The sequence below is a fragment of the Terrapene carolina genome, unplaced genomic scaffold, assembly GCF_002925995.2.
Source record: "Terrapene carolina triunguis isolate 2854851 unplaced genomic scaffold, T_m_triunguis-2.0 Scaffold345, whole genome shotgun sequence".
NCBI lineage: Eukaryota > Metazoa > Chordata > Testudines > Emydidae > Terrapene > Terrapene triunguis.
The window spans coordinates 3,905-15,198 of record NW_020664696.1 but is presented as its reverse complement, the minus strand read 5'-3'; positions in this window follow the sequence as shown (position 1 = coordinate 15,198).

Here is an 11,294-nt window from a genome sequence, read left to right as displayed (position 1 = left end):
AAAGAAAGAAAGAAAGAAAGAAAGAAAGAAAGAAAGAAAGAAAGAAAAGCAATACTTACATAATAATATCAGTAAAAGTTTAATTAACACATGGATTCGAGTAATTTTTTCAGCCATGAGTCAGAATGGAAGAAGCCACCCAACTGGCTTTCAGTTGGCCTGAATACTTTTTAAAGACGGCAGTGGATTCAAGAGGGCGGTTCAAGAGGAAGTCACAATAGCTGTGTATATGCAGTTGCCATGTTTGTGCGTGTGCTGTGGGTGAACTCTGAGACAGCCAATATGGTGATAGATTTCGTAGGTAGAATGAGGGAAAAGCTCAAAGTAAGAATTTCAGCTGTGGTTAAATCAGTCAGTTCTTATCAGCGGAGGATGTGGCCTGCAATTCTTTAGCAGTTCTGACATTTTGTACACTCTTTGTAGGACTGGTATTTCTGGGGGGGGTGGGGGGATACAGTAAAATACTAAGCTGTGTCTCCTCTTAGGGCTGGGTTCCTGGCCTGAGGTACATGCTAGTGAGAGTGACATATTTTGATAATGTGGAAGGCCAACAAGTTGCCAGTGTTTTAGGGTTAGGTTTCTGTGGGCCAAGTTCTGCCCTCAGTCTACATTTGTGTAGTGATTCTGGGGCGTCTCAATTTTTGGATGCCCAAATTTAGGCATCTTAATGGGGTCAGAGACTCAGCACGTTCTGAAAATCAGGCTCCTTTTTAGGCATTTCAAAAGGGGCACCTAAAGAGTGAAGCATCCAAAATCCCCAGTCACTTTTGAAAATTTGGATGCTAGTGGTGACATCAATGAGAGTGCACAGGGGTGATGGGGAAGGATGGACTCTCCTTCACTCGAAGTCTTTAAAGCGAGACTAAATGTCTCTCCCAGAGTTACACTGTTGCTCACACAGAAGTTATGGGCTTGATGCAGAAAACGTTGGGTGACATTCCAGAGCCAGCGCATTATGAAAGAGGTCAGACGAGATTTTCACAGTGGTCCCTCCTGGCCTGCAAATCCATGAATCTTTGGAGAACAGCTGTGTTCTGTGCCTGTCTTTCGGCAACAGAGCTGCAGTTTTTATTGCCAGCCCTCAAGGGGATGTGAAGGATCATCCTCGCTCTACGCTCTTCAAAAAATACCTGTGTTTATATCTCTGTTAGGGATACCCGTGCTTATGTCTTTTTGACAGAGGTTTTCCTTTTTCTGTGCCTGTGCCATGTTTGTGGCTGTAGCTCCACTGGAATCAGTGGACCAGAGCAGTCTAGCTCCACTGACAATTTAAACCGCCCGAGAGTCCCGAACAATAGTTTTTGCTCTGTTGTCGCCCGTGTTGTTGTCTCTGGAGGTACCGAATGGAGAAGAGATTTTTTTTTCTTTTTGACATTTGTGTAACTGTTTTGTACAGAGCCAATCGCCCCCTCTGCTGGAGAAACACCAAATTTCCTCTCTCACTCAGACAACTACAGAAAAGAGGTCAACCAGAGGCACACATCGACCTTTCTGTTCACACGACAAGCTAGCTCAGATGTTTCGTTGTTCTGCAGGTGACAAATGTTGCCTTAATGAAAGTAAAGCTATTTTTGTAGGAAGAAGTGAGACTCTCATCCTTTGAAGGAGACTGGATAACAAATGGGCGATTGAAGGACTGGGGGAAATACAATGGGAGAGGCGCTAAATCACAGCATTATTCTTATGACTAACAGTAATGGTGTTCACTACTCAGCGGGAGATGGAGATGGAAGAGGTATAAGGAACACAGGTAGTAAGGGGAGTATGGAAAGATTTAATATGGGATTTTCAAAGGGATTTAGATGCGCAACTCCAACTGAATTTGCACATCTAACTGACTTGGGCCACAGACTTAATCGGTTGTTCTTTGGGACAAGGACGTCCAGGATCTCTTTATGGGGACCCGTGGAAGCTGCCTTAGGGATTTGGACACCACATTCCCTGTGAAATTAATGGGAATCAGGCCATCAAATCCCCTAGCCCTCTTTGAAAATCGCAGACGTAATGCCAGGTGCTACACTTAAAATTACTTCAAAAGTTGCAGTCTCAGTTAACGAGGATGTTTCCACATACCCCAGAATATTCTCAAAACCTGCTGCGTTTGCAGACAACCGGTAAGAAGCCAGAGGTACATAACTGTGTGTCAGTTTTCGAGAGACGCACTGGTTCAAAACCAGTTAGGTTTAGCCCCCAAATCCATCTATTTTACACCCCAATAGCCCGCAGGGGGCAGCAGATGCACAAGAAATAGACACATCTACACAGTGATAAATAAATTTAGCATCCTAATTTTTTACATTAGGTTTTCACTCCTGCACGTCTCCTGTAACTCTTCTGGATTTAGTTTAGACAGGCACCCTGTTATGAGTCTATGTTCTATGCGGGAAGTCAGAAAACGGGATTTTCCAGAGGAATCAAAGAAGCTCCTGTACTTACTAATGAACAACCTGACTTAAATCCAACCCTACAAACAAGAGTACGAAAAGAGATGCTAAAAACGAATACTAGAGGGCAGCAAAACATTATTTTTGCTGCCGGGCTCCATTGTGCCTGGAATTGTCCAACCTGCAGCTTGTTAGACTGAGATGTTCAGAGACGCCTAAGGGAGCGTGCCCGAACCCTACTGAAATTCCACAGCAATTGGGACACTAACCCCTTAGGCCCCTTTGGAAATCTCAGATCGCAGCGTGCACCCAACGTCACTCCCATGAGTAATTCCACGCAAATCAGTTGAACTACCCGAGTGCCTTAACTTAAGCACTTGTGTAAGTGATTTCAGGAGCCCAGAGAGATTGTGGCTCGGACTTTGGAAGGGATGTGAGAGACTCAGGCGCCCAAATCCCACCAAACCCCAACTGTCTCAGATTCCTCTAACAATTCCAGCCCCAGTGGCCTGCCCAGGGTCCCAGAAGGAGTTTGTGACAGTCAGGAGTACAACCGAGATCTGCTAAGATCCAGTCCAGCGTCTTAACCATCAAATCCTCCTCCTGCTGCTCAGTAATATTATTATTGTCTTTGCTGTTGTTATACCATCCACAGCGTGTTATGTGCTTTCTAAACACTCTCACCGCCACTGAACCTAAACTTTCCCCACCACTGAAATGATCCGTATTGCACCTCATGGGAAAGGGGCACCTGAATCCCCTAGGAAGTTTTAATAATCTAAGCCTCCAAACCTAGAAGCTCACAGTCTAAGGAGAGAAAAAACAGGCAGAGAACGATTAGAGGAGGGAAAACAATATATGGTCAAATCAATTTGCCACACCGCACGCAGCCCAGAGAAAAAGTAGGTCTTTGCTTATGGGTTGGCAAAGTACTACACTCAGCCAGGAAACATCAAATGCACAAATACACAGTGAGACTAGCTGGCTAGGCGGAAGTACTGCTGAAAAAGAGCTGGGGGTTATAGTGCATCTCAAACTGAATATGAGTCAACAATATGATGCAACTTCAAAAAAAGCTAATACTGTACTGGGGTCTATTTCAAGGGCACTTGTATGTAAGACGTGAGAGGTAATTGTCGGGCTCTCCTCAACTCTGGTGAGGCCTCCGCTGGAGTATTGTGTCCAGGTCTGGGTGCTGCCCTTAAAAAAAAAGATGTGGACAAATTGGAGAGAGTCCAGAGGAGAACAACAAAAATGATAAAGGGATGATAAAACCTGACCTATGAGGAACACTTAGAAAAACTGGGCATGCTTAGTCTTGAAAAATGAAGGCTGAGGGGAGGTCTGATAACAGTCTTCAAATATGTTAACGCTGCTGTAAAGAGGATGGTGATCAATTGTTCTCCATGTCCACTGAAGGTAGGACAAGAACAGGGTTTCTCAAACTGGGGGTTGTGACCCCTCAGGAGGTCCTGAGGTTATTAAGTGGGGGTTGCGAGCTCTCAGCCTCCATTCCCAAGTCCCCACTTGGCCTCCAGCATTTATAATAGTGTTAAATATAAAAATGTGTTTTTAATTTATAAGGGGTGCCACATTCATAGGCCTGCTGTGTGAAAGGGGGTCACCAATTCAAAAGTTTGAGAGTCACTGGACAAGAAGCAATGGGCTTAATCTGCAGCAAGGGGGGGGGTAGGTTAGATATTAGGGAAGAAATTTAACAATAAGAACCGTTAAGTGCGGGAACAAGTTATAAAGGGTGGTTGGGGAATCCCTGTCTTTGGAGGTTTTTAAGAACAGGTTATACAAACACCTGTCAGGTGTTGTCTAGATGATCTCTGGAGGTCCCTTCCAGCCCCACACTGCTATGAAAAAGAACTCCCTTTTAAAAACAAATACACTTTTCTTAGTTTGTATTTTGATTCACCAGTACAATGAAAATGTAGTCACCTAAATGTATATTAAAAATTAACAGAGTCAGCGTTTGTCTACACTTGAAAGGCCACAGCTCTGCAGCTGCAGTGCGTCAGTGTAGTCACTATCTGTGCCGATGGGAGGGCTTTCGTGGGTCGGAGCTTGCTGAGTTTCCTGTTGCAAACCAGCCATGTCTCTGGCGCCAGAGCTATCAGTGAGAGACGCAGCTGTTCATCTGCATTAAACAACTCAACCTCTCCTGAGAGTTCTGCCCAGACATAAGAACCAGGATGTTCTCACTAAAACTCATTTTCCTTGTGGTGGCTTCCCAGGGTAATCTTATTGTTTAAATAACAGGAGTACTTGTGGCACCTTAAAGACTAACAAATTTATTAGAGCATAAGCTTTCGTGGGCTACAACCCACTTCTTCCACGAAAGCTTATGCTCTAATAAATTTGTTGGTCTCTAAGGTGCCACAAGTACTCCTGTTATTTTTGCGGATACAGACTAACACGGCTGCTACTCTGAAACTTATTGTTTAAGGCTTTGGAGACTCCTCACATTCCTAGGCATTAAAGTTACATCTTTCTTACAATCTTCTTTTCCAGGTGTCCAGGCGCAAGTTAGATTCGTGGAATCTGGAGGGGACATCAAGAAGCCTGGAGACTCCCTCCACCTCTCCTGTAAAGGGTCTGGATTCAGTTTTGGAGACCATTGGCTGAGCTGGCTCCGACTGTCTCCCGGCAAAGGACTGGAGTGGATCGCCACCATTAGCTTTTGGGCAGGAGACACTAAACATTATGTCGCTTCTGTAACGGGGCGGTTCAGCATCTCCAGATCCAATGCCCAGAATATGCTGTATTTGCAAATGAACAACCTGAAGCCTGAAGACACGGGTATTTATTTTTGCAGCCAAGCACAGTGTGTCAGAGTAATTCTGAGCTCCCACAAGAACCTCGAATCGTGGCCGTTTTGGGAGCAGAGTGCTGCCGGCAAGTTGAAAGATCTGGACACATAGGGGACTGTGATACATTGTCCCTATTGTAATGAATGGGACCTCTTCAAAAAGGCCTTTCCATTCTAAGAATGACACTTACAACACTGACACCCTCTCCTGACCCTAAACACCTATAAGTAATAATAACCAAACCCAAACCCCTATTCCAAGCAGAGTTTTTACCCCAAAATGGAAGAAGTGGCAGAGACTACATGGAGTCGACTAGGGACTTTGCTATAGGTATTAATTTTATGTGCAAGGCACCCAGATACTAGGATAGATAGATAGATCGATAGATGGGGTGTCTGGGGATAGATAGATAGATAGATAGATAGATAGATAGATAGATAGATGAGGCGTATGGGGATAGATAGAGGGGGTGGATGGGGATAGATAGATAGATAGATAGATAGATGGGGTGGATGGGGATAGATAGATAGATAGATAGATAGATAGATGAGGCGTATGGGGATAGATAGATAGATAGATAGATAGAGGGGGTGTATGGGGATAGATAGATAGATAGATAGAGGGGGTGGATGGAGATAGATAGACAGATAGATAGATAGATGGGGTGGATGGGGATAGATAGATAGATAGATAGATAGATAGATAGATAGATAGATAGATGAGGCGTATGGGGATAGATAGATAGATAGATAGATAGATAGATAGATAGATAGATAGAGGGGGTGTATGGGGATAGATCGATCGATCGATAGATTAGATTATTTATTACTATTTTTATTATTTGCAATGAGATATCTCAAGCTACTCCTTGAGGCATCAGGTCTTTACTGTGAAGTAATAAGAGATACATGTAACCTGCTCTGAGGTGCTTTCAGTCAAAATACCAGACAAGAGGTGGATGTAAGGGACGGGGGGGGGGGGGGGGGGGGAGCATGAGATGGAGTTCAATTGGTTGCTTATAAAATGGATACGCAAATCGGTTTCCTGTTTACTGCCAGAGATTCCCTGAAGCTTTCAGCTCCCTCAGAGTGACTCCAGAGCCCTCAGTGCAGAGAACATCAACTCTCCTTGTTAGTTGTTTTTCCAGTCTCAGAAATATGCTATTTGGGATACATTTCATTTTCTTTACAGCAGTTGTAAAAGGTAATTGAAATTCACTGGAGGTGCCCCACTTTATCGCACACACAATATTATGATTCTTATGATCTCTTTCCCCCCTCAGGTGGCTGGACTGTTGAATTCGTAGAGTCTGGGGGTGACATTAGAAAACCTGGAGACTCTCTCCTCCTCTCCTGTAAAATCAGTGACTACTGGCTGAGCTGGTATCGAGTGTCTCCCGGCAAGGGACTGGAGTGGGTATCCAGCATGGCGAAATCCCCTACGAGTGATAAATATTATGCCAGTTCGGTGAAAGGGCGATTCACCATAGCCAGGGACAATTCCAAGAACGCGGCATATTTGCAAATGAACAAACTGAAACCTGAAGACACTGCTATGTATTACTGCCGTGATGCACAGTGTGTAAACCTGGCTCTGAGCTCTGACAAAAACTACAGAGGCACATAGGGGCCTGGGAATAGAGCTTGAAAGGTATTTAGGTGCCTAAAGAGGCAGAAAGGCACCTCAGTGAGTTAGCTGCCTAACTGTCATTGACTTAGAAAAGAAGTAAGAGGTTAAATGTCCTGAGGCAGAGAATCATGTTTGCAGCGAGTTGATTTAGACTCGTCCATTTGGTCAGATGGGGCGAGGCATTGCAGAGCATTTTCTCACTCACCGCTGCCTAACTTTAGCTACCTTTACCACAACTTCGGTAAATAAGTTTCTCAGGGTATGTCTACACTACGAGGGTAATTCGATTTTACTTAAATCGAATATGTGGAATCGATATTGCAAAGTCGAACGTGTGTGTCCACACTAAGGACACACTAAGGACAGTAATTCGACTTTGTGAGTCCACACTAACGGGGCGAGCGTCGATATTGGAAGCGGTGCACTGTGGGCAGCTATCCCACAGTTCCCGCAGTCCCCGCTGCCCATCGGAATTCTGGGTCGAGCCGCCAATGCCTTCTGGGTAAAAAAAATTTGTCGTCATCCGTCCGTCACTAACGCCCTCCCTCCCTCCATGAAAGCGCCGGCGGGAAATCAGTTCGCGCACTTTTCTGGTCAGTGACAGCGCGGACGCCACAGCACTGCGATCATGGATCACGCTGCGACCATCGCTGCACTTGTGGCCGTTCTCAACACCTCGCAGCTTATCATACACCTTTCCCTGAGGCAGATGCAGAGAAATCGGGCGAGGAGGCTACGGCACCGCCGTGAGAGCCTGAAGTCGGAGAGTGGCACAGAGCTGTCAGAAACCACGAGCCCCAGCGCCCAGGACATCACGGTGGCAATGGGGCATGTGGATTTTGTTGAACGGCGATTCTGGGCCCGGGAAACAAGCACGGACTGGTGGGACCGTATAGTGCTTCAGGTCTGGGATGAATCCCAGTGGCTGCGAAACTTTCGCATGCGGAAGGGGACTTTCCTCGAACTTTGTGAGTTGCTGTCCCCTGCCCTGAAGCGCAAGGACACCCGCATGCGAGCAGCCCTCACTGTCCAGAAGCGAGTGGCCATAGCCCTCTGGAAGCTTGCAACGCCGGACAGCTACCGGTCAGTCGCGAACCACTTTGGTGTGGGCAAATCTACCGTGGGGGTTGTTGTCATGCAAGTAGCCAAGGCAATCGTGAAGGTACTGCTCCCAAAGGTAGTGACCCTGGGAAACGCGCAGGTCATCATAGATGGCTTTGCCGCGATGGGATTCCCAAACTGCGGTGGGGCTATCGATGGGACTCACATCCCTATCCTGGGACCGGACCACCAGGCCAGCCAGTACATCAATAGAAAGGGCTACTTTTCAATGGTGCTGCAAGCACTGGTGGACCATCGGGGACGGTTTACAAACATCTACGTCGGATGGCCGGGCAAGGTTCATGACGCTCGTGTGTTCAGGAACTCTGGTCTGTTTAGACGGCTGCAGGAAGGTATTTACTTCCCAGACCACAAAATAACTCTTGGGGATGTGGAGATGCCTACAGTCATCCTCGGGGACCCAGCCTACCCGCTAATGCCCTGGCTCATGAAGCCCTATACTGGCGCCCTGGACACAGAAAAAGAACTGTTCAACTACCGTCTCAGCAAGTGCAGAATGGTGGTGGAGTGTGCTTTTGGCCGTCTCAAAGGGAGATGGAGAAGCTTACTCACTCGCTGTGATCTCAGTGAAACCAATATCCCCATCGTTATTGCAGCTTGCTGTGTGCTCCACAATCTATGTGAGAGCAAGGGGGAGACCTTTATGGCGGGGTGGGAGCTAGAGGCAAATAGCCTGGCTGCTGATTACGTCCAGCCAGACAGCCGGGCCATTAGAAGATCCCAGCGGGACGCCCTGTGCATCCGGGAGGCTTTGAAAGCTAGGTTCCTGAGTGAGCAGGGCAACCAGTGACTTTTCAGTTTGTGGACAGAGAAGCTGAACCTGCCCCCGTTTCTTTACCCAGTTCATTTTGACTATCCTCTCCAGTTACATACCCCCTTCACCCCCTTCCCCTTCCCAAAAAATAAAATCATTTCGATTTTGTTAATGAACAGCGTTGTCTGTATTGCTGTTTTCGCGGGAATATTTTAAACCGGGGACGCAGACTGTGGCGGGGGGCGGGTTCAGTGTTCGGATGCAAATGATGCTTCTAAACTCCCGGAATGACAGGCTCCGCACTGGTGGACTGGTTATTTCAATGGAGAACATGAAAAACACCTCCCAGACTGACCAGGGTAACCAGTGACTGCACTGTGTATGTGTCCTGATGCTGGACCTGACACCGCCTCTGTACCCTGCTAAAGGTCACTGTCCTGCCCAATTACCAAGCCCCTTCCCCCCCTCCAGACAGACTCTCCCTCAAAAGAACCTGACTGAAACAGTAATGGACAGAAACAAACATTTTATTGCGAACCAGACATGAAACGTGGGGTGTGAAACTTGGACGGGGGCTTCTGTGAGGTGGGTGGGAAAGGACTTATGAAATTTTGGGGAATGTCAGCCTTCTAGTGCTAGAGCAGTCTGCAGGGGTTGACTGAAAGTTTTAACGGCCCTTGCCGCCCCTCCTTCTTTGGAGTTTGGGTGAGGGTGGTGTGGGACTTGGTGGCGGGTGAGGGCGGTTACAGATAGACTGCAGCGGGGCTCTGTCCTCCTGCCTCCGGTCTTGCAGAACATCCACAAGGCGCCGGAGCGTGTCCGTTTGCTCCCTCATTAGTCCAAGCAGCTTTTCAGTAGCCTGTTGGTCCTCCTGACGCCACCTCTCCTCCCGTTCCATGACTGCTCGGTGCATTTGTGACAAGTTCTCCCTCCACTGTGTCTGCTGGGCTGCCTGGGCTCGGGAGCAGTCCATTAGTTCTGAGAACATGTCTTCACGCGTCTTCTTCTTCCTCCGCCTAATCTGCGCTAGCCTCTGGGAGTGTGCTGAGAGGCTGGGTTGGGAGACAGTCGCAGATGTGTCTGTGTGAATTGTGAAAAGGGAGTGAATTCCTGAGACAGATAAATGAAATTGTATACAAAGAACCTAGTCTTTCTCTGTGAACAAGACCATGCACTGCACCTCTCACATGCGCACTCAGGACAAGGTCGAATTTTCGGCCGTCGCCTTCAGTGCCTGTGGACTTGCGGAGGTCTTGGACTGTTCAGAGAACTGTGGCTGGAGACCTGAACTTCTGGAGCGGGCAATAATGGTAAGCCGCAGACTTGTGGCTGCTTAAAACTCCAGCAGTAGCACTGGCCTCCTTTCACATTGAAAGCAATGCCAGTCTCTGCTGCCAGCAATCAGGACAGCATCAACTCTGCCCCTGTCCCACCCCCTCGCGGCTGTCCCAGGGAAAGATCCCTGTATGCTGCCCCTCTCCCTCCACCGCGTGGCTGTAAAGCAGTCCCAATACTAACATTCCCCTCCCTAATTCAAAGCAGGGCGTCATGAGCGACATCACCCTCCTGAGGATCCCGGACACCCAGAGAGAACGCATGCTGCGGGAAAGCATGCAGAAACCGGGGCCGTATGCCGCCATGCTATGTCGGGCCATGATCCCGGAGTACTTGATTGTGGCGTGGAGGGGGCATGTCTGCTACCACGGAGGGCCCACTAAGATCGCCCTACCCCGGAACCTGATCAACAGGCTTGAGCTCTACCTCCACGAGACCTACGAGGAGTTCTCCTACGAGGATTTCTCGTCGATCCCCGGCCACATTGACCGGATTTTCGCGTAGGTGCACTGGGACTATGGAGTGGAGCGTCTTGGGCCTGGGAATCATGGAGTAACGGACATTGTGAAAATTTTTTAAAACACTTGGGACTAAATTGAGAAGAGCCCAAGACAGAGAAATCATGAAAACCCATTTGTTACCTTTGTAAATATTCCTGTTTTGTACCTGATTATTTTTTTACTAGTTTACAGAACTTTTATAAATGTACATTGTTAATAGTATAAATATTACCGTTCTGTTTTAAATAAATGTTTACATGTTTACAGCACTTACTGCTTGATCCTTCCCCTGATTCTGTGTCCGGGGTAAGGGATGGGGACGGTTGGTACGGGATCTCGGTAAGGGTGATGAAGAGCTCCTGGCTGTCGGGGAAATCAGCGGTGCCAGCGCTGTCGACTGCCTCGTCCTCCTCATCTCCTTCTTCATCTTCCCCGTCCGCTGTCATGTCCGACGAGGAACCGGCCGCGGACATGATCCCATCCTCGGAGTCCACGGTCAGGGGTGGGGTAGTGGTGGCGGCCGCTCCCAGGATGGAATGCAGTGCCTCGTAGAAACGGGATGTGTGGGGCTGGGATCCGGAGCGTCCGTTAGCCTCTTTTGTTTTTTGGTAGCCTTGTCTCAGCTCCTTGATTTTCACGCGGCACTGCGTTGCATCCCGGCTGTAGCCTCTCTCTGCCATGGCTTTGGAGATCTTCTCGTAGATCTTAGCATTCCTTCTTTTGGAGCGCAGCTCTGAAAGCACGGACTCAT